The 24,894-nt window shown below is 42.5% G+C and overlaps 1 protein-coding gene across 3 annotated transcripts in view; it reads left to right on the forward strand.

Moving 5' to 3' along the window:
- The first annotated feature begins 4,678 nt into the window (after positions 1–4,678).
- TBL1X (transducin beta like 1 X-linked) overlaps positions 4,679–24,894 on the forward strand; it is a 129,075-nt gene continuing 108,859 nt past the window's right edge. The window contains exon 1 of one of the 3 annotated variants that reach the window (XM_083502009.1): positions 4,679–4,699. The gene's annotated coding sequence lies outside the window, so the exon portion shown is untranslated. Of the gene's footprint in view, positions 4,700–4,800; positions 4,962–5,967; positions 6,483–24,894 lie in introns of those variants that run through there. The other 2 variants (XM_083502008.1, XM_083502007.1) reach the window with 2 other exon arrangements.

The raw sequence follows: 24,894 nt of genomic DNA on the forward strand, positions 1-24,894 counted from the left end.
TGCGGTTCTTTGTTAATGTAAGGTTTTTTTAAAAAGTGTTGTGAATGTTGAAAAGCAAAGAAGAGAGTTGAGAAAGGTAGTTTATTAAAATGAAGCTGTGAATGCAAGTCTCCCACACAAATCCATTTATGAGCAATAACAATTATCTTGTTAGATTTTCCCCCAAATTTGAGTTAGATGACTTGATTGGAACTATAATTGTCACCCTCCTTCTTAGATCCTTCGCTTTCATAAAAATTGCACCTAGATTTCAGTTCTAAAATGGCTGTTTTAGTTGCACCTCTGAGGATGCTTTAACAACTAGATCAAATCTTTAACCACAAGAGGAGCATCTAAAGGAAATGAACCTGAGGAGATGCGGGTACCTTTGACATTTGAACAAGCATAATGGATAAAATGTTGGATTTGGACCAGGGATACTTGAAGTCAAGTCAACCACAACTGCACATGCATACCCTGTAGTCAGTGGCAGCCTAGGTTTTTCTGCAGCCTCCCTTTCAATTCTGGGGTACTTTGTGACCATGGACCACAGCCCTCCCTGTCCCCTCTTTCCCCAGTGACTTTCATCAGTCAATCCACTAAACCAGCAATATTCACTATGACTTGGATCCTAAGATTAGAATTCAGAAATTTGTGGAAGTAAAGTTTCCATTCTCCCCTTCTACCTGCAACTTCAGAAAAACCGGGGAAAAGGTTGGAAGACCTCCATGCTGAACCATGTGGAATGGTATCTCTGAAGGGAGGCTTATGGAGGAGGAGGGGCAGGGAAACATTCCTTCCAGAAACTTGGATCCTGACATAAGTTGACATGTCAGGATCCAGCCTCCACACCCTATTCCACATGGTTCAGTAAAGGCCCCTGACCCTCCGGAGAGGCGTTTTGTAGGATGGAGGTGACTCCTTGTTATGTTAGGATAAGCATATAGCTACACTACAGAAGGGTGCAGAAAAATCACATTTCCCCCTGACAGTTTCTCTCTTTGAAGGTTTTCTAGAAACACCTATCTATTCCAATTTCCTGAGATTTAAAAATAAAGTTTTGACACAGGGCTTTAAAAAGGGGGTGGAGAATTTGGAGGGAGGGAATGATGTACACAAGAGGTGTAATTCCCCCTTGCCCTACAAATCATAGAATTGTAGTGTTGGAAGGGACCCTGAGGATCATATAGTTCAACCCCCAGCAATGCAGGAATACGCAGTTGTCCCATACGGGTATCAAACCTGCAACCTTGGCATTATCAGCACCATGCTCTAGCCAACTGAGCAATCCAGGCTGACTTATCCTTGTGCCAAATCTCCAGAAACTTAAAAAAACAAAACTTGTGGAATTTAAGAGTCAGTTAAATCTTGTCTTCTGAGAGTTGTCTGAGGGTACCTTCTGAAATATTAAACTCTCTGGGGGTGAGAAATCATATGCTTAGCTCAGGGCTTTCAATCATGGCCTGTGTGGCCACTAATGAATACTATTGTATTGCCCTTTAAATACATATAAGCTTATGAATGGCGGAAAATCAGTAATAATAACACTCTGCAAGGGTGAATTTGTCTGGTTATGTAGAGCTGATTGCATAAGACAGAATTCATACATATCTAAGGAGGCTGGAATCATGGGGCTTATTTAGCATAGCACACTTCAAATCACCCCTAGAATGAAAGCGATTCCATCATTTTCTGCTACCTCGGGTTTTTTAATCAAGGGTTTCCTGAAATTTTGTTTTATCTGTCTCTATTACTTAATAAAACAGGAACGTTAAAAATGAGATACTTATAATGTGATCACAGCATATGTTTCTTTCTTGTTTCTAGACTCTCCTGCCTACGAGAAACTCGCTTTGAAAGAAATCTCCAGTGGTTGGTCGGCTGTTAGTCTGGCAAAAGGGCATTGGTGCAGTATTTACTTTAATGTATATATTAGAAACATAAGGTTGGGAAAGATAATAGGAGATTAGGCTATTCCCATGCGTCTCCTAGACAGCCATCTTTTTGAAGTCCTCCCTAATGTGCCTGCTAATTTAACCATATAGGTACTGAGTCTTTCAAAAATAACAAGCCCTGACAGGTTTGGCTTCAGACATTATTGGCTGCCTCTGTGTTATGTCATGACAATTTGTTATTGGCAGTAAGTTCACAAGCTGCTGTTTCTTTGCATTCCTCTGTGCTCTTTGGTAAATGCTGAAGCATGTTGTCCCCTTCTCTGCTTATAACTTCCTGTAACCCATAGCACACGTTTTCCAGTGATAAGTTAATTCACTTTTTAAAAAAATTAAAACGTCTCTGGGAATGCCATGTACGCAGAGCTATGATCATGTTTCTACTTAAGCACACAAAGAGACGCTTTAAGGTTTTGAAGGATCTAATTTTAAATAATGTGGGTGTCACAGATTCCACCGCTGACACCATATGTTATGGATTCATGTTGCTGCCAACCATATGTCAAAAGCCCTCACAGGTTTTCAGCCTGGGGGCTGTGATCGGGTATTACTGCCATCACTGGAAGCATTCTTTTTAAGCAGTCATTCTAGAAGCCTGGAATAAACACGGGCTTGGTTCATACGTTTGCCAGGGCAGCTCACTCCCATGCTGCCTCCTATTATCTGAATAACTGCATCACACGGGACAGGGCAATCCCATCAGAGGTTTCTGCTTCAGCACGGTCCTTTTCTGGAAGGCAGCCCCACTGATGTCCAAATAACAGAAACTGCCTTCATGTGTGTGACGTGTGGAGGGGAATTGCAGGTAGAACAGGGCTATGGGGCTCCACCTCTGCTCCTGCTTCTACATTTGCATGAGGGCCTTCTCAGTAGTGGCACCCACCTTGTGGAACACCCTCCCATCAGATATCAAGGAAATAAACAACTATCTGACTTTTAGAAGACATCTGAAGGCAGCCCTGTATAGGGAGATTTTTAATGTTTGATGTTTTATTGTGCTTTTATTCATGTTGGGAGCCACCCAGAGTGGGCAGGGTATAAATAAATAATAATAATTATTATCATTATTATTGCACCCCAAAATTGTTTCATAGATGTGCTTGTGCACATGGGCTTCTCCTTGCAGATGTTCAGACCCTAGCATGTATTCTACCACTGATCTATGACAACAGCATCCCTATTCTCCTAGAGTGTTCTGTGTTCAAGCACCAAGAACCTGCAGTCCTATCCATATGACCCTCCGGTGGGCAGAATCAGCACAAGACCAAGAATTGTGCCCCCATATTTTAATGTTCTTTGCTTGCTTCTATCAGGGCAGCTAACCCTTTTTTTTCTCTTTTGGCCTGGGAGCCACATTCACCCTTGGCCAACTTTCCTAGGGCAGCATGCCATCAGTTGCGTGGTCAGAAATGGGTGACCACATCCCACATTTTTAACAAGCACGTTGCACATCTGCAAACATCCTCCTCTTCAGCTGATTTGTACAGATGACTCAGGAAAAGGTAATTAGCCTCTCCACCCATGTTAGTCCTATGTCTACTGTTAAAATGTTGTTGTTGTTGCTGCTGCTGTTGCTACAGGCAATAGAAATATTATTGGGGAGGGGGTAGATCAGATCCCTGGGCTGCCTGTTAGTCACCCGATTTATATGTGTGTGACGCTAGCTGCTATGAAATGGCAATAGTATTATATACATTGTGTTTTCAAAAGTATCAGATTCTACATCCTAAATCAAACAACAGGTTCCAGGATTTTTTTTTTTGGGGGGGAGAAAGTCATGTGCTTTAAATGTGTGTGGATGTACTTTAAATGTTTGGTGTGGATCTGCCTGGAGTAATACTGCTGTTTCCGTCATGCAGAGAAAGAAACATTTGAGGCAGAGGGACCATTTAGCACCTGAGAGGTGATCAGTGAGAGCACATCCTTTAAAATACACAGAGCTTATACAAATTGCCATTAGGGAACTGTGTGATGATCCCATCTGCTCGTATATTATTTTGTTCATAAAGCTACAGTCAGGGGGCTGTTCCATACGGGAGCTTTCATCACACCTAAGACACATGCTAATATTGATATAGGGTTAATATTTGCCTGAGCTGCATATCAGTAAGGTTATGCACACTTATTTGGAAGCAAATTCCACTGAAAGCAACGGGACTTTCCTCCAAGTAAATGTGAATGAAACGCACAGCGTTTATTTTATTGTTACAGTTATACCTCACCTTTCCTTCAAGGAGCTCAAAGTGACACACACGCTTCTTCATGCTTTCCCGTTTTATCCTCATAACAACCCAGTGAGGTAGATTAGGCTGAGAAATAGTGAGCAGTCCAAGGTGACCCAGTAAAGTTAATGTATGAGCAGCGATTTGAACCTTAGTCTCCCCAGGCCTAGTATGACACTCTAATAACTGTATCATACAAGCTCCTTAAAATTAGCTCTCCCTTCCTTATTCCCCCCCCCCATTAATTTACACACGCCAGCCATATGTTCGTATTCACTTCTGGTCCTAGCAGTTTTTTTGAATTTCTTTGCCTTCCCACAGTAATCAACAAATCCCACGTTTAAAGCATGAGGGGTTTTTTTTCCCTCTCTGCGCAGCTAATCTAGAGCGTGTGGTAGCAGAAGAATGTGTCACAGTAATGCAGAGAGCTGTAATGATGTCAACTTGTTATTTACTTTCCAAATCTGAATGACTGAGCAAGGCGAAAGGAGAATCAATCAGCCACAATGTGACCCTGCAGGCGGAAAAAACAGAGCACTCTCGCCAGTAAGAGGTTGGGGGATGGGAGGCACATGTAACCAGGGCAATGTTGCATCATGTACTTGCATTGCTTTTTGTACTGCTCCCTTTTCCACCCCCTTCGGATTGAATGTTATATAGCTCAGTATGAAGCTGTAGGAGCCTAGAGAAAAATAAGGAAAGGGGGGCTAATTTAATACAAAAGAACATCAACATCCGCTTTAAAGGGCTGAATGGCAACTCATATATAATAAAACCTATTCTGCTGAATCACAATTAGGGAGACAGTGTAAGTCCATATTTTAATGTGGTATAATGATTGCATAGAAGCAGTGGTTTTAAATCACTCAGAAAGTATATAGGGAATATATTACGTGTTGTTTCTTGTCTTTATTAGGTGAACTCCCAATTATATAATATTTTATTTGCAAAAGCATTCATTGTGTTCTGATTTCCATTGCTAGGTGACATTTAAAATGAGACAAAATCGGTGCGGGACTTTGTGGCTCAGCAAAGAGGAAATAACTTTACAAAAAAGACGGGGGGGGGAGAGAAACTAGAAATAAATAAAAAGAGTGGCTCCGTCTGGCAGCTTAAAGGGGAGTCTTGTGCATTACTTCTTTGTAGTTATGTAAATGACGGAAAGTAGATGCTAAATTTAGTTCTGTTCGTCGACTTAAAAACCTGGTGAACTGTTCCAATTCCATTAGCATCATGATCCTTTCCACCCCTCCCCCTGTGAACCGATCGCAGTGAAAATAATGCTGACCTGGGGGGGAAAAACAAAACAAAAAACAATTGACAGGGATACAGCCACGAAGCAAACGTAGGCTTTGCTTTTTCTTTTCTTTCTACCTTTGGTCCATTTTTTGCTGACTCCAGGGGGTTAACATTTCAGTCGAATGCCGGAGCGGGGGATGGGCGGGTGTTGCTGTGTGTGTTTTGTTTTCGGGGGAACAAAACAACCTTTTCAATAATCCCCTCCAAGTGACTAAGGAGTTACTTCGGGACACACAAGCATCCCGGGGGGGGGGGGGCTGTGTGCTGGTGCTGGCATTGGTTGGACGTTTGGAGGTAGGTATCGGTGTTCTCTCCGAGGGGAGGTTTGCAAATCACGAAGACCGAGCAGAAATATAGGCACACAACACCCGCCCCCCCCCCGCGTGCGTTAAGATCCAAATGCGGATCTCCCCACCTCCCTCTAGGAGCTGTCTCGAAGGGCTACCCCCCCCTCCGCATGTGTTTGTCTGCTTCGCCTCCCTGTGTGTGTGTGTGTGTGTGTGTGTGTGTGTGTGTGTGCCTGGGGAGGAAGACTCTCCTAGGACTTACACCCACACCCACCCACCACCCCAAGCGCCCTACAACTGCTTATGAAGTAGCGAGCGGCGGCAGCAGCAGCAGCAGCACCTCCTGACCGCCATTCCGCACCCAGAAAAAAAAACTTTCCATTGCCCTCGCCCCACTCCCTCCCCGGGAACTTCCTCTGGGGCCCCGCTGCCCGGTTGTGTGTGTGTGTATTGTGCGCGCGCGCGCGTGTGTGTGGTGTATATGTGGAGCAGCAGCAGGAGAAACAGGGAGAGCCGGGCGCGCGAGGGCTGCCGGAGCTTTGCCGCCGCCGTCGTCGCTGGCCTGCACGCTTTCGGGACCTGGGCAGAGCCGGAGAGGAGTGCCAGTCCTGCCGCCGCCGCCACCATGGAGTGCAAGTGAGAGAGGAAGTCCGCCCGCCTTATGTGTGCTTTTGCAGAAGTTGAGGCTTCCCCGCTGTTGCTGCCCGGAGCGCGAGCGGGGCCTTCGGCGCGCGCCCACCGAGGTGAGTTGGCCGGGGGGGGGCTTCTCTCTCTCTCGTGTGTGTGTATTTGTGTCTATATATATCTATATGTGCACCTCGGCGCCTGTTTGCCATGTTTCCTAGCGTGGCTCCCAACTTCCTCGTGCTTCCACCCCTCCCCCACCCTTTGCAGCATTGTTGCTCGTGGGAGGGTGGCTGTTGTTGTTGTTGTTGTTATTGTGGTGTGTTTGCGCCTCACAGAGGTGCCTGGCTTCCCTCCCCCCTCTTTTATTTATTTTGGGTTTTTTTTTTAGCGCTGTGTATGTGTGTTTCTTGGCACCTCCCTTCCCCCCACCCCAGGGTGACTTGGTTGGTTGTGTGTGTTGTTGTTGTTGTTTTAAGTCCCCGAACGGTTTGTTGTTTTCGAAAAAGAGGCTCGGGCTCTGTGCTTTGGACTCCGAATGGATCGATTTGTCGAAAAGTATTGGCTGTGGTGGGGGAGGGGAAGAGGAGAGAGAGAGAGAGGCGTCCGCCTTCGCTGCTCTCTCGCCTTTATCCTGCCGTGTGTGGGGGAAGGGGGGGTGTCTCAGACGATCTGGGGGTGGTGTTGTTGTTGAGGGGGGTGGGCAAAAACTAGGGTGCTGTGTGTGCCTTTTAAGTTGGGTGGGTGGGGGGAGGGGGACGCGAGCTCGCCCCACTGTAAAATGGTGTAGATAGGAGTTTGCATAAGCCTCGGCGTGGGGGAAGGGAATCCCATTCATCTCCAGGGCTTGAATCAGCAAGCTGTGGAGTTCATTGCTGTGTGGAGTGGGAGGGGGGAGGGGCAGGTTTGATCCAGCAAAGGGGATCTGCTTTCTCCATTGATTTGGGTAGTTAAGTAGTGTCCATAACCTGGATGCTTTGATCAGTAAGGCGGAATATTCAGGGTGCATTGTGTTATCAACCAATGCCCTGTTTATGTTTGTGGGTGTTTTAAAGGCAACCTGTTGCATCCTAGGAGTGTTCCCTTTTTTTAATAATTGCCCCTGTCTAGCTAATGTTACCAGCACCATTTGCTATGCCCCCCTTTTATCTTGTCTACGTACGCACAAACTGTGTTTTATTCTTTTATCTAAGCTGCTGACCTAATATTTTGATTTTAATTGGGTGTGAGGGCAAATTGTTGTTGCAGAGTGGTGCTCAGCTAATGACCCCTTGGCCTACTTAATTACATACTGGGTTCTCAAGACACATAAATGCCTGGCATGCCCCTCCCCCACCTTCTCAAAAGTTTTCTTTAAGATTTACAGCTGCAAGACGTTGCATATGTATGTGTGTGTTGTGTGTATATCGGTATCTGTATACATACGTAATCCTCAAAGAGCATAGAATATACAAACAAGTGTTTTAGAAGCTGCTCCTACAATATATTTGCTTGTACATTGGTTTTACAAATTCACAAGATAAAGATCCTCCTGCCCTAAAAGCCAATAAGAAAACGGCCAGATAAAAGGTTGTTTTGTTGCCAGATGGTTGTGATAATAAATACTGAGGGCGAAATAGGATTTGTATATTGCATTTTCGCTTTATAATGTTCTTAAATGCTACCTATGCTGTTCCAGTAAGAAAAAACAGAAAGTAAGTCATGCATGCAGAACTACTTCTGTGCCAGATTTAAGGCCACATCTTTCCTACCTTGACCCATTTATTAGTTAACCTTAAACCAAGTGTTTTCCTACAGCAGAGACAAGGTTAATGCATTAAACCTTTCTTGCCACATGACTGCACATGGTGGATTTACACCCCTCCTTTAGCCCACACCTAAGGAGACTCTCTAAACCATTTTTTCAAAATGGAATTCTAATCCATCTTTTTGTGATCCTAAACATACTGTGTCCCAAGACCATGGCCTCGATTATGCAACACATACAGGAAAATCTGAGGTTGTTAATTTGCTGGTTTTTCCAAAACAGCCAGTGTGCAGGAGGTTTGTTTACATGTTTCGTGAATCCCAGTGGTCTTCTAGCCTCAGCTTCTTGCTAGCTATTTTGGGTCACTACTAGAGCTTTGTGTGAATGGCTTGATCAAATGCCACTCACTTACCCAAGCTGCTGCAATGATACTGTTTATAGTCTCGTATCATTTTAACCTTGGGTTTGTTTGAATGATTATCTGTGGCTGAAGAGAGCTTGTTTTCATTTGTCACTGCAGAGTATGTAAGCAATACTATGATTCCATAAATATTTTAAATCAAATAGTAACATATAGCTGTCAGTTTAGCTCATTGCTACCTCCAGTGTATCCCTCAGAAAGCAATCCTGTGCACACTTGCTTGAGAACAAGCTCCATTAAATTCGATGGGACTTATTTCCAAGTATACATAAATAGAAGTATACTGTGAATCTTTTTTAAAAAAATGTTTTGTCAAAGATTGTGATCCTCAACTCACTCAGCTGGAGCAGGGATGGGAAACCTGTGGCCCTCCAAACGTTGCTGAACTTAATTCCCATGATCCTTGACCATTGGTTACCAGGCTGGGACTTATGGGAATTGGAGTTCAGCAATATCTAGAGGGCAACAGGTTCCCCACCCCTCCACTATAAAATAAGTCTTGTTTGCTTCCAAGTAAACAAACATTGTATTGCACTGCACAAAGTTTCAGGGCCTTCCACCTTATGAGAACATATATTGTGCACATGATAATTTGAGTGGAATGGTGAAACAAATTGGATCACTCTTGGAAAATGAGTCTACTTTAATATTGAAAACATATTGGATCTTTCTTAGAGTTAAATTGGCAGAGGTTTTAATAAAAGAACTGCTCATCTATCCCAGCACCCTTTGAACTTTAAATAAAGGGTGAACTTACTTAAAATAATAGTTTGCTGATGCTTCTCCATTAAATTTCAGACCTACTTGTCTTATCTTTGGAGAGTTAAAAAAAAAATACCAGTGGCAACTGTGGAGAAGTCCCAAGTGCCCAGTTCATAAGAAAAGGATGGGCATATTCACCAGTAGAATGTCATCTCTATGTTGAAAATCCCATAAACATGGCACCGGCAATCATAGTGGCAGCCAATCCAGTTTAATACTGAAGTTGTTAATAAGGGCTGTGCTGGGATTGCAATCCCTTGGTGCCCTTGGAACAAGTTACGTCTGAGACCATAGAGTTCCAAGGCATTCTCCACTTGGCTGTATAGGACCCGGATCAGAGAATCATAGAGTTGGAAGGGACCGTGAGGATTGCCTAGTCTATGGGTAGGCAAACTTAATGCCTGGGGGCTGGAACCGGTCCTATCGCCTTCTCAATCCGGCCCGCAGGCGGTCTGGAAATCAGCGTGTTTTTACATGAGTAGAATGTGTGCTTTTATTTAAAACGCATCTCTGGGTTATTTGTGGGGCTTAGGAATTCGTTCACACACCCCCAATATAGTCCGGTCCCCCACAAGGTCTGAGGGACAGTGGACTGGCCCCCTGCTGAAAAAGTTTGCTGACCCCTGGCCCTAGTCAAATCCCCTGCAATGCAGGAACATGCAGCCATCCTATACGGGGATCGAACCTGCAAGCCTTGATGTTCTCAGCACCATGCTATAACAAACTGAGCTATCCAGGCTGACAAAATTGAAATACCTCAATGTTGTGAGGAAGAGTGGAGGTGAGCTACCTCTGTGCCCTGTCGTGGTCGCCATTGCCCTCTGTGTGCTGGAGGTATAACTTCTGAAGAAGGAAGCCTCAGCTGTGCATACAATTTTTTTTGTTTATGTTTATTTTGTTACGTTTATATATCTTGCCTTTATTTCCTGAGCGACTCAGAACCCTAGAAAATGAGGTGGCTGGGCTGGTGGAACTGGCACTCTCGCCCTTGCTTTCTCTTCTCGTCTGAGGGATCAAGAATGCCTGAATAGGGCTTAGGTTGCTTTGTGTAAACTCATTGTAGTTTCTGAGGAAACATTTAACATGCTATGCTTGCTTACTTACTGTAATAAATATATTTGCTTTCCATTTTTATAGCATTTGGACCATTACATGTGGATATGTTTGTGGTTTTCTGCTCATTGTATTTGCAGCGCAAGATCACAGAGGGGTTAATCGTGTTCTCAAAGGATAATGCAGGGGGGTTCTGCTTTACAGTGGACGCTCGGGTCACGAACGTGATCCGTGCAGGAGGCACATTCGCAACCCGCAGTGCCGCGCCTGCGCATGCACGGGTCGTGATTCAGCGCTCATGCGCAAAGTGCAATATAGCACTTTTGCGCTAGTGCCGAAACCCAGAAGTAACCCGTTTTGGTACTGCCAGGTTCGGCGCGGTGCGCAACCCGAAAACACACAACCTGAAGCGTCTGTAACCCGAGGTATGACTGTACTTACATCTGAGCTTATACTGTTATTATTGTATATGTTTGAGAAATGGGCCTGTGTTCCTGAGCTTCTGTTTACTTCTACAAGTAAACCCCGAAAGCCCAGGACTGCGTAGCTTTGTATGAATTTTTATTTTTAAATCCAGTCGCGATGGTAATTAAGTGCATAATAAATATAACCCATCTTCTACAATCTGAATCAGTTATACAGGATAATGAACTTGGTGTGTTTATTCCCCATCAAGATCTTTACCTGACTCCAAACTTGTTTATCGATGCCATGGTGGGAGGAATCCGTTATGAACAGGATCTTGTTACCATCATTTACACCTGTGTAAACCTTCTAGGATCACCTGTTTCACTGCATGTTATGTGGCGCTCCCTTGAAAGAGGTTCAGGAACTGCAGTTAATCTAAAATGGCATTGCCCGGCTCCTGACTTGACCTTTTGTGTGATAGCAGTTGGCTTCCAGTTGGCTTCAAGGTCCTTTTCGGGAAGGGTAAAATACATCCAGGATAGAACTCTCCTCCCACTAAAATCTGATAAGGAAGCTTTGTTGTGGCCCTGACATGAGCTGTTTTGTATGGTAGGAAATGTTAACAAAATTACATAGTCAGAATAGCAGTAATAGGGTGGGAGCTGTTTAAGACAGTAATGATGCTCTGACGATAGGAGAACTGGATAGCTCAGTTGGTGAGAGGCTGGTGCTGATAAAGCCAAGGTTGCAGGTTCAGTCACCATATGGGAGAGCTGCATATCCCTGCACTGCAGAGGGTTTGACTAAATGACCCTCTACAGTTCCATGGTTTTATGACTAGAAACGCAACACAGCCATATTTGCTCTCTAAAGCTGGAACGATATGTCACTGGGTAACTTCTGTTTGCAAACCACCAGCCACCATTTATTTTCTGCAAAGTGGTATCTAGTGGAGATGATTTGTGGCAGGGACATGGTGGCAGGAGGAATGTTAGCCCACCATCCCTGCCCACTGCTTTCCCCACTGTAATCTCACCTCCCTAAGGAGTTTTTCTTTCTGCCAGGGTAGTTGTTGTTTGTTAATTTCTTGCCTACCCTTCCCCAGAAGGTCCCAGGACGGGTTACAACAAATAAAAAATACTGAAAACGGTGAAAACAAATCACTGTCAAGAGAATAGGGTGGGTCCTAAAGTATATATTTCAACCAGTGGCTTCCAGCCAATGTCTAGAGAGCACTGTCCATTTGAACTCTTTTCTTCACACTTGCATGTACTTCAGATGTAAAAATGTCAGTTATTTCCCACATTACTGCATTTCAATTGCTGTGTTGGCTTCAAGTGATATCTTTCGTTTGACCAATCCACATAACTCTGAGATTCTGCTACCCTTCTTTTCCAAAACTTGTAGACTCATGTGCCAACCTGAAGTGAACCCCATAAAGCAGAGATGGGGAACTTGTGGGTCCCCAAATGTTGTCGGACCCCCAACTCTCATCAATCCCAGCCAGCGTTTGTAGCCCAGAAATATTTGGATGGTCACAGGTTCCTCAACCCTGCCACAAAGGGTCAACCTACATTTTGTAGCCCATCCTATCTGGAGTGGCAACTTCTGTCTAGTATTGTTATAAAACATGGAACAAGGCACATTTTTTTGCCCACTCATTTCAACTCCCCATCGTATTGCCTCACTATTTTTGTGGGAGTGGTGGTAAAAATCCGCATTGGAATTCTGTTGTTGCCAAGACCACTCTCCCTGGGAAAAGAATACATTTTCTGGCATTTTCCCTTGTACTTTTTGGCTGTTCGTAGTTTTCATTACTATTTTAATGTACATTCTGGTTGTGCTCCAGCCTTATTTGAAGTACGGGGGAGCAGAAATCTGCCTCTGACTCTTGTGAGCAGTCTCATATTTTCCATATTTTTTATCATGAGGCAAGATGGAAGTAATTTTGTAAACTATTTTTCAGCTAGTAAATTGAGTGTCTTTCCTTCACTTGCCTATTTTTAGTTAGAAGGAAATAGCTGACCTCCTTACAGTAAGAACCCAATTCCCATGGGTGCAATTTATAGGTTTATATCAAATGGCCTACTTGGACAACTTGGTTGAACAAGAACAACAACAACAACAATAGTTGTGGTGGAACTACATTTTTTTTTCCTTTTAGTAATTGCCTGCTCTGCAAAATGTTTTTTGTTTTAGTTCTTGAGAGGAATATATGGAAGGGTAAATATTACTATGGGATGTGTATTCTCTCTCTCTCTCTCTCTCTCTCTCTCTCAGAACTGCTTATTATATAACTGTTATACGGTATTTGTATAAAACAGTGAACACAGTGAAGAATCTTCCTGTATAAATAAAGCTCTTTTTGAGGGCCACTGTAAGTCACCTACTGAATCATGTTACCCTGAAAATGCAAAGAACTATATGACATACTGCAAAGGGAGAATGTTAGACATCTCTGTATTGTAACTGAGAATACAGAAATTTTAAGGGGAATGTATAGTATCAAAATATATAGCAGCAAAACCTCATAGTAGTTCCACGCTGTTCACTCAGGAGTAAACCCTACGGGGGTTCAGTTGGGTTTACTTCCAAGCATGCCTGGGATTGTTTCCACTGGTCCTATAACTTTATCTGACTTCTCTAAGAATTATTATTTTTGGAATACTTCTTAATATTTAGCCAAAATAAATGGAATAAAAAGTGTTTCAGTTCACCCCTGGCACATGGCAACATGCATGAACCATACAGCACAGAAATTGTGCTGTAGGGCGTAGTTTGGGATAGAGTGTGGTGATCATGTTTATAGAATCATAGCATTTCGAAGTTGGAAGGAACTCTGAGGTTCATCTACTCCAACCCCCTGCAATGCAGGAATCTCAACTAATGGCCACCCAGCCTCTGCTTAAAAACATTGAATGAAAGAGGGTCTACAATCTCCCAATCTGTTAAGGTCATCTTGAATCCCGATTCTGTCTTCTGTGGCATTGGGAAAGGAAAGAAGTGGTGAAAGTCTTGATAAGAAGGTTGCATAAACCAGTTTTATTTCAAATTCATTTCCTATAGCAAACTCCAGGATGGAATTTACCTTTTTTCGCATCATTTGGTCGGTGATGATTTCATCCAGCTGTTCCCCACCACAACCTCAAAATCCCTTTCCTGGTCAGCCACTGCCAGCTCATTCCAAAACAAAGAAGCTGAAATATGTTGCAGACTCTGCCAAGCTCTCTGCTGGAAATCACTTGGTCCTGAAATTGGGGCAGAAATGTTTCCTAGCCATTAAAAACCATTGTGGAGGTTCATTTCCTAATGCCGCTGCCCTTAAACCCCAGTAAATAACAACACACTGAGACATTCTGCCCCTTCACTGTCCCTGCTGCCTAGAATATAGGGGCCATTCTCAACAACAACAGCAGCAGCCGCAGCAATAATAGATTAGATACTTCGTCTTATTGTATGCTGATTTGAGTACGTTACAGAGAAGTGGCTAATAAGCTTAATTCATAAGTATTACAACATTTTCACATGTAGCCTTGAATTTTAGGGAAAGCTAACGAAAGAACATGGAAGAAAAGCTTCCTGTGTCTTTCCTGTACAACTGCCTGCACATATCCACCCCATAAACCTCTCTGGAGGTTTAGGAAGATCTCCTTAACAAGGAGTGCCAGAGGACAGCTGAATTACATCCAGTTTTGGGCAGCTTGCTCCCACTGTGTCCCACTTTCCAAGAGATCCTCAAACCCTCTGTAGAGGCCTGCCTTTGGAGGCAAAGGCACTCAGAAACTCAAGATATATAATCTAATCGCCAAATGGCACTTTACGGACGCCACAATGGAATGTCTAGGTGCTTTTCCTGCAATGGGTATTGTTGTTGTTGTTTCATTTGTACAGTTATACCTCATGTTACATTTGCTTCATGATACGTTCTTTCAGGTTACGTCCCACGGCGACTCGGAAGTACCGGAAAGGGTTACTTCCCGGTTTTGCCGCTCACGCATGCTCAGAAGCGCCGAATCGCACTGGACAGATACGGCGCTTCAGGTTGCACTCTTTTCATGTTGCGAACGGGCCTCCGGAACGGATCCTGTTCGCAACCAGAGGTACCACTGTATACCGTTTTATACTTTAAAGAAAAAATCTCAAAGCGGTTAAAAATCCAATAAAACAATCCAGGATAAAACAAGTTCAAGCTTCAAGGAAAATGTTTCAGATCCTTCTCGAAAAGACATTTTGCTTTCCCCAGTCACCAAACTGGCATTCATGCGGTCGCAATTTGATCCGTGCCAATCACAAAACGTACCTGGTGCCTGGTTAATTTGTAGCTCTGCAGGCAGCCGAGGGGAAGAAGGGAACTGAAAACATTTCTTCTGCCATTTTAGGCTCTAAGATATTGTCTCCCCATCCCTTTGTGCCTTCCACTATGCTTCTGAAGGCCTACAGTAGATAGGCTGCCTTGTCCCTTTTGAAGTAACTTCAGTTGACCATGTACACCTGCAGACTTTGTTAGTTTGTCCACCTGTGAACAGTGTTCAGGCCCTACCATGTACTCTTAACTAGATTAGACCCCGGCTTTGGGTAGTAAAACCATTTCTCTGGAGTTCTCTGTCCACACTTGTCATCCTTGGGCAGCTGTGTGCCTAGCCATTCTGATGTCCTGCTCCAAGACATTTTGGAGAATTAAAAGGTATGCGCACCTCTGCCACCACCAGAAATGCTTACACTCAGAGCCTCACTGAGGTAGGAGAGGGGCCCAGCAGCAGGCAGGTTTCTGAGGGTCCATTTAGGTCTGAAGCGGACCCTTTGAGTAGCAAGAAATATTTTTCAAGGAAGCTAAGCAAACAAGGAGAACAGTGCTCAAAGCCTTCCCATTTAGCTACAGCTCCATAGCGTTCATGCTCACTCCTGGAAGCTACAAAACTAAGGCATGCTCCATGTGGTATTATATAGCCCCCTTCCCCAGGTTTTGGCAAGGCATGCTTCTATGAAGCGTAGGACAATGCAACCACTCATTACCTGGAATGAAAGGCTCTTCCATGTTGAAATCTGAGAACGCACCATACACGGTGGCTTGCCTGGCTGTGTCCCAGACTTGAAGTTTCCTTGAGGCCCAGCATCCCAAAACATTGTGCTCTGTATGTTGAAGGTAGCCTTTGGTCTTTGGAAGGTTTTGGTGTGCCAGGTCCTTCCATTGGAGCTGCAGACACCTTCCCTTCCAGGAAGTGACCAGGCTAATGTCACCGTGTGCTTTGCTGAGCTAGAAGGTAGAAAAGGGTTGTATGAAAACTTACGAGAATTCTGTCTTGTATACATAGCTCTGTCCTGATGCAGAGCTGAGAGCCTGATAGGAGGTGGAGTATGCTCCTGCTACTTTTGATAAATTAAGACATAATTGTCATTGTAAATGTTCAAACGGCAGCTTAATAACTACCTGACCCTGGCCATTTCTTCTTTGCTTGGCCTCAGTGTTAAGCAACAAATACTTAGCGTTTGTGCAGAATTAAATTTATGTATGTAAAATTAACAATTACCCAGTTTACTGTGTGAGACATGGCAGTCCTAATGTATGCTGGTGGCCAAAGTAATTGAATCACATTGAGTGATTAGCCAACTGATCTTGATAAACAGACCAGTGTACTTTAATCCACTTACTTAATGGGCATGTTAATTAAAATTTGACATTGATTCCATGGGAAGAAGTGATTTCAAAAGTAAATCTTAATTTTTTTTGCAACTACACGTAAGTTCCATTTGCTATCCCCAGGGTATACTAGCAGTCTAAGCCTGCAAAAGGGTATATCAGATGCTAATTTATGTGGGAGGAAGACCTATTAATGACCTATAAAACAGGAAGCAGTATACAGCACAACACAAAATTTCTGTTTTTCTATTGAAAGGAAAATTAATTTAATTTTGTTTTTGTTTGGGAAGGAAATGAAGCAAATTACAGGGGATTTTTTTTACTTATGGACTCCTGTTCCTTTTTTGTAATCCAGCCTTATCAGCAGTTCATTAATTCTGCCCCACAGAACATCACTCTGCGGAGTATTACATTGTGTAGTTCACCATAAAAAACCCAAGTATTTTACAGCTCAGCATTTGGGAAATGAATAATTTTGCACTGTGATGCTACTGATGAAAGAGGGCTATTGTGCTACCTTGATTAGCGCAAGTACAACTCTTACATAAGATTTGTGCTTGGAAAAGCACTGTGATGAGTTTATGCTGATTTTAACACATTCCAGTAGCCTACAGCACATTGATTCACAAAGTCCTGCCAAAAGCAATAAGCTTCATGGTGTACAGCGAAATGTACATAGCGGATTTTGTTTTTGAGGTGAAAACATGGGCCTCGGTTGTTTATTATAAAGATATACTAATTTTATTGCCAGTTTGGCAGCTGCTTTGTACCTTAGTCATTTGCTGGCTTCCTTCCTACTTTCCAGTTGGCTTTGGCTTGATTTTGTTTCAGGGGTGAGATACATGTATGACTGCTATCCATGCAGTCTTGACTTGCATTAATACCAGCATTTTAATTGCAAGTATTAATCTACCTACCCGTCCCCAAAAAGTCTCCCTAATATAATTTCAATGATTGCTGAGTGTTGGCAGACTGTGAACAACAAGTGTGTGTGTGGGAAAGCTGCCCACATTATTGTTACTTGCGTTTTCTTTAATTTTATTTTGGCAACCCAAAAGTACAGGATGTCGCATTGTACCATATGCAAAATGAAAAGGAAAGAAGTGGTAACACACCAATATAAACCAAGGCACCCATATTTCCAGAGCTGCTGTGGATGGCAAATATTGGACATATAAATCTGAAGCGTGAGGGACAAAAACCCACCAGATGACGTAAGGTGTTTTGGATCTTTGTACAAGATTACCTTTAGGTTGTGAGCATGTAAGAATTAGTAGGAAGCTGAGCACTACAAGTGCAAGAAAGAGTGTGTTTGGGGGGGGGGAGAGAAAGGTGGATCCATATCTGCATTGGAGAGAGACATATGAATATGTCAGACAATTGGTTCACCTAGCCAGGGGTGGCCAGCTCCCAAGAGACTGCAATCTACTCACAAAGTTAAAAACTGGCAGTGATCTACCCCCTTTTGCGGGGTTCAGGTGAAAGCTGTTGAGCTATTTTGGGGAAGGAAAGCCCTGTTTTGGGGGTTCAGGGCAAAGTTGTTGAGGTTTTTTGGGCAACCCAAGATGTTGAGCTTCTTTGGGGGGAGCCAGTGATCTGCTGTTAGGTCACGATCTACCTGTTGGACCTGCCTGATCTAGCCAAATATTATATACACCAGTGGACAGCAGCTCCAGTGCCTCATCCAAAAGTTTTTCTGTCTACTTGAGATGGCAGGGATTGAATGAAGGACTTATTACACGCTTTATCCCTGCCTGCCATCCAACCAACCTGCACACTTATTAAAGCAAAGCAATTATGTTATGGGGCTTGCTAATAATTTCATACTACTCCAGAGTTAAAACACCTCTCTTCACTGAAGTCAATTTCAATAGCTCCATGTAAAAAGAGTGGGAAAGGAACCATATAATCTTAACAAGGTGATTAGTAGGGTGCTAGCTTTCACAACTTGGCAATTATAAAGGCATTTAAATTACTTTCCTATCCACCTTTCTTACCGGAGTACTAAGAGAATTAATTAATGTTTGGGAAGCCTTTTAAGATAAGTGTTGATTAGCGTTGCCTCTTAGTTTAGTAAATGAAAAATGAATGCAAATAATATATGTAAACAAACACCCAAGCCCTTACCCCATGCTTGAGTTTAATTAGCACCATTAATTTTGTCTCTGATTTTAGGCTTTCCGGATGGGGTGTGAGTAACCCTTGTAGAATGCCTCTACGCATTCAGCAAAAATAAATAAACTTGTAAGAGGCTGTACTATGTTAGAATGCTCCCTTCATGTAGAATTCCTTGTCTGCGGAAAACTAGTACAAAGCGGAAGGTAGAATAAAACTCTTCGCATTATGGCACCTTTCCGAATAAAGAGTGAAACCAGAAGCAGCAGAGGGGGCAAACTATTTACATGTACAGTGGTACCTCAGGTTAAGTACTTAATTTGTTCCGGAGGTCCGTACTTAACCTGAAACTGTTCTTAACCTGAAGCACCTTTAGCTAATGTGGCCTCCTGCTGCCGCCGCGCTGCCGGAGCACGATTTCTGTTCTCATTTTGAAGCAAAGTTCTTGACCTGAAGCACTATTTCTGGGTTAGCAGAGTCTGTAACCTGAAGCTTATGTAACCTGAGGTACCACTGTATTTTATTTGCGCTATTTGTGTGTGTATGTAAACACACAAAGACACAAACACAGAGAGAGCGAGAGAGCTTCGAGTGAATTGGGCTATACAGACATGGGTTTGCAGTTATCTGCCCTTTTATAAATCATCATATAAATTGTGCTTTCAGGTCATATGAATATGCAATAACAATCATTTTAAAAATTGCCTGGTTCATTTGTCACACTAAACCATAGTTAAGCATGATGAGAATGAGCTGCAGCATGCATCTTGCTCCTTCTCTTTTCCATAGTTGTGGCTTCAAGGAGTTAAGGGAAGCCTTTGCTTCTGTTTTTGCATAGCAGCAGCATGCAGTATCATCCAAACCAACAATCTGTGGTTAATGTTAACGATGGTTTGTTTTAAACACACTTAAAACACACACATAAACACACGCTTAGCAGCTGTTTACAGACCAGTTTTTTTTATATTACATTTTTATTGACCATGCTTATTCTCCTTTAGCACATGTATTCTACCCATCAGCCAAAGTGCAGTGCATTGTACATACAAATATACAGAATCCCAAAAGGGAACACCAACGAGAGAGCCATTGAATATGCAAAACCATATTTTAGTAAAAATTGAAACTTGACAGGTTTGTAGAGTTCAGAGCATTAATTGACTGGTAATTAATAAAGGAAGCCCAGGCTGGACAAAGCCATTGCACTTTTGCCTTTCTTCTTAAGTTCTTAATATCACTTTTTAATTTTACTGTAATGACTTGCTCATGCAACTTATGTCGTCTTAGTGGTGATTATTATATGTAGTTAAAATTTTGGTGGTTTGCCAGCTGTGGGCCTCTCTGGAGAAAATGGATCTGGTTTCAGTTACATATCCTGGTTACCTCCAGACCAAATTTCTGAAATGCTGTCTATGTGGAGCTCCCTTTATGAAAGACAGTTTAGAAACTTGAACTGCTACAGAATGCAGCTGCCAGGATGCTTGAGGCCAGGCATTCAAATCACTGTTGCACCAATTCTGTACCAGTTGCAATAGTTAGCTATTTATTTGTAGGCTCAATTTAAAGTGCTGTTTTTGGATTTTAAAATCCTGAATGGTTTGGGACCAAGGCATTAGAGTCACCTTGATCTTCATGAGCCTGCTCTGAGATCAGCCTTGAAGGTCTTGCTCTCAGACCCACTGCCAAGGATCATACCTGGGGAAGGGTCTTTTATGGTGGTGGACCCACATCTTTGGAATCCCCTCCCCAGATGGCCTCATTGGTGGCTTTTAATTGGATTTTAACATTTCCCAGAGTAGTAAGTCTGTTAGATTCTTGCAGCAAAATCAACAAAAAGTATTTTGGTAGTCCGCAAAATCATAATACAGTGGTACCTCTGGTTACATACTTAATTCGTTCCGGAGGTCCGTTCTCAACCTGAAACTGTTCTTAACCTGAAGCACCACTTTAGCTAATGGGGCACCCCCCTGCTGCTGTGCCATCGCAGCACGATTTCTGTTCTCATCCTGAAGCAAAGTTTTTAACCCGAGGTACTATTTCTGGGTTAGTGGAGTCTGTAACCTGAAGTGTATGTAACCTGAAGCATATGTAACCCGAGGTACCACTGTATATTTTATGTTGTTGCAAGATGGTTGGTTGTTCTTTAAAATATTGTTATTTTGCTCAGCTTCTTATTGTTTACTTTATTTGTTTTCATGTTTTGTTGCTATTTTAATTACTGTTTTTGCTTTTAATGCCTTGTTTAATAAACCTTATTTATTACTCTTAAATTGGCTTGTGAAAGTTTTATCCTCAAAGGCAGGATGTAAATGCATTAAATAAAATAATAAATAGCATTTAAAATATAAGTAATGGAGCTTCAGTAAGCTAGTACTGTACTTTCCTTAGCAGTTTTATGGATGCTAGTCCAAAATTTTGTTGCAGTTGGACAAGTAAATCACATCTGGGGGGAAATAGGTTCTTTTTTAATATTTCCAGCACAAATTGCTGTACACAGTTACTTATTTCATGTACGTAATTTCTTGTGATAATATATCATGTGGTGATTAAATTGAAATAGGTTTCTCTCATGTTGGTACATAATAATAATATTAAGATTATTATTACAAACATATTCCCAGAAATAAAAATGAATTAGTGTACTAAGATCTTGTTCCCATTTATTCACATAATTTCCGTTTGATCCATTTTATAGTGGAAATCCCAAAGCTTAATAAATTTTTGATGCAAAGTATTTTTTTTGGCACCGAAACCAACAGCTATTCAAAAGTTACAAGTTTTTAAACCAAGGTGCTGAGTGATTATCTAATTCTTGTTCAATATTTTTAATGCCCAAGTTTGATTTGAACACATCTGTATGTCTATGAAAATTATGTTCTCGCCAGAGCTTGAAAAGAGCCATTATTAAAGTGACGATTTTAAATGACTGCTAGTATTGGTGATTCTGTCTTGTGCAGGTTTCCTCAGATGCAGGTCCCACTGAGATCGGAGACACTTATTTCCAAGAAAATGCATATATCGGGTGGGGAACTGGCCCACCTCTCAGGGGTCACTTCAGCAGGTTCCTCTTTTGCAGCCACAACTTGAACTCAAGCTGTTTCTACAAATGAGGAATCTCCCTTTGCAGACATGGCTTGAGTCTGCAATGTGCAAATTTTCCTTCGCATTCCCAGCTTGAATGCAAGGAGAAGCCAGAGCTACAAAGGAAGAATGAGGAATGTATTTAAAGTTGGTGGGAGTTTCTGCACCATTTCTGTATAAAATTACAGGCTTAGGCCATCTCCCATTTCTTTCTTTCTTTTTTACATTTTCCAGTTTAGATAACCCTTTGTCACAGGCAAGAAGGAGGTACTCCATAGAAGAGAACATTAGGCTGTTCCTGCTGACATTTGTACACAACCTTTACAGTCCAAGAATAAGATATAGCCATGCCAGTTTCATATCTCTATCTCTGTGCATCTGTGTTTGGCCATCTTCCGGCTTTAAAATCTTACAGATTCGGTCTTATGCAACATAACATCGGTCTTGAAAGTCCTACATTGGCTCCCAGTATGTTTCCGGGCACAATTCAAAGTGTTGGTGCTGACCTTTAAAGCCCTAAATGGCCTCGGTCCAGTATTCCTGAAGGAGCGTCTCCACCCCCATCGTTCCACCCGGACACTGAGGTCCAGTGCCAAGGGCCTTCTGGCGGTTCCCTCGCTGCGAGAAGCCAAGTTACAGGGAACCAGGCAGAGGGCCTTCTCAGTAGCGGCACCCGTCCTGTGGAACACCCTCCCACCAGACATCAAAGAGAACAACAACTAGCAGACTTTTAGAAGACATCTGAAGGCTGCGCTGTTTAGGGAAGCGTTTAATGTTTGACAGACTATTGTATTTTAATATTTTGTTGGAAGCTGCCCAGAGTGGCTGGGGAAACCCAGCCAGATGGGTGGAGTATAAATAAATTATTATTATTATTATTATTATGCGAACCAACACATAACAAGAAATATCAAATATCCCGTTCATATGTAAAAGGCAGCATGCCTCTAAATTTATTTATTTGTTTGACAAAAATTGTATGCTGCTTAACTGTAAACAAATCACAGATTAAAATACACTTCGCACGTCTTGGCTACACAGAAAAGGTTTTAGCAGGAGTCCAGAGCAGTACAGGAAGGCACCTGCCTCATGACAATGGGAAGTTGTGCCAGTTGCTGGAAACTACAAATGGAGAGTGTGTCACTCAGGTCTTGCCTGCAGGCTTCCCCTTGGCAATCTGGTCGGCTGCTGTGAGAACAGAATGCTGCGCTAGATGGGTCATTGACCTAATTCAGCTCTTCTTACATTCTAACCCAGGGGTTAGAACTCAGTGGGGCTTACTTTTGAATAAGCATGCATAGGATCACACTATTAGGTTATTGTGTTATGAGACTGTCTAACAGAGAACAGAGCTATTTTTTGCTTAGCAAAGCACCAGTTTGAAGTTGTGGGCTGTCTGCCATTTCAGAGTGTTCATAATTTAGGTTTTGTCCTGTTACTCCATGGGTACCAAGGCACAAAGTACCGTCAACAGATGGTGGTTTCTGCAGCGAGGACTGCTTTTTTTCTTTTTAAGTTTGACGCTTTCCAATAACCAGCGTGATAGCATGCAGCTATTTTAAGGGGAAGGAGTGGATATATCAATTAATCTGTTAGATGGTGCTAATTTTGTAAAAATATTTTATTACCAAAGCGTTTGTATTTTGACAACTTAGCACTCCATATGGTCTTAATGTTTTAAATTCTAAATTTCTACCTTTTAGGGAAGGCAGTTTCTGTATCAGTTTGTCTGTCATGAAGCTCCATTGCAGTGCAGAGCATGTTCTAGGACTCCTGCTCCAAATAAAGATAGTACAACATGATAACGGAAGTTGTTGCTGTTTCCCAAGACGCTGATTGTTTAGTTGGCTTTCTCAATACTCAGTATCGGGGAGAGAGAGAGAGAGAGAGAGAGATGGAAGGAAGTTTGAATGAGATGTGGTGGAAGCACTTCCTAGCTGACCCTATTGCTCCATAATTGCTACATCGTCTTTACCATTGGTTCATGTGGCCCAAGTTATTGGGTGTCAGTGTGAACTGTAAGTTTGTCCTGGAACACACCCAGTGCTGTCCTTTGACTGTACAGTGGTACCTCTGTTTACGAACTTAATTCGTTCCAGTGGTCTGTTCTTAAGCTGAAACCGTTCTTATCCTGAGGTGTGCTTTCGCTAATGGGGTCTGGTCATCTAACGTTCTCATTGAGATACAAGCAGTAGACTTCTAGGAACCACAAGAGTTTCCTGGAATTTTTTTGAAAGTCAGTGTCTTAAATGAATATGACTCTATGTGCATTCAGCTTAAAATTGTTCTAGTTTCTTCAGTGTGTCTGCATTTACCGGATGATGATTTTAACAGCAGTGTGTGTGTGTGTGAGAGAGAGAGAGAGAGAGAGAGTCTACTAAAATGCTGTGAAGCAGGGGTGGCCTTCCAGCTGCTGCTGACCATGGCTGATGCTGGCTGTGACTGATGGGAGTTGGGGTCCACCTAAAGCGCCACAGGTTCCCCACCTGCTGTGCACTGAGGGTTTTCTCAGGGCAAGTGACTGCTGTTGGAAGTGCTCATAAAATTGTTCTCCAAAGAGTGGGGCTGGAAAGTAAAGGCTTCCTGCTGGTTAAGCAAAGATTTTAACAATAATTGCAGTTGGTATGTTGCTCATGTATCCTACTGATGAACTGTGCTGTAGGGAAATATGGTAAAACTCACATCAAATTGACCATCTAAAATCATATTTGAAAATTGTCATATTGTACTTTTACTATTTTTTTGTAAAAGTGGCTGGGGCAGCCCAGTCAGATAGGAGGCATATAAACAAATTATTATTATGATTCCACCACCCATCTGACTTATGCTGAAAGGTGCTTTTCACAGCTTCCATTGATGTTGTAGTTTTGTTAGATATAGAAGTATTTATAAATCTTGCCCTCACACCTAAACTCGCTGAATTACTTTGGAATTGCTCTAAGAGGTCAGTGAGTGGGCTAATGCTACTAGCAACAGATACTAACGTTGAATTTTTGCCTTCAGCCATGTGGTTATATGACATTCTGCTGCCTTCTGTCTTTTGGGGAAAGTACAAAACTGCACCCCTCCTACAATGGTTTGGTTAGCATGTCCCATGATGACCTCTGCTATTCACAAGCAAAGGTTATCCGTGGTTCATTGCTATTGTTTGATCCAATTAGCTTTTATTGACTGAGAAGGCCTTAATAGGTTTCATTTATGTACCTTGGGTTTATTGCAGTTTAGTCCTCTAAAATCCCTAGGAGGCTTCCAGAATAACAAAGATGTTATTAATGAGATGTTAAAGGAGTGCAAATTTTAGAATCG

The sequence above is a fragment of the Podarcis liolepis genome (genome assembly GCF_965112155.1).
Source record: "Podarcis liolepis genome assembly, chromosome: 4".
NCBI lineage: Eukaryota > Metazoa > Chordata > Lepidosauria > Squamata > Lacertidae > Podarcis > Podarcis liolepis.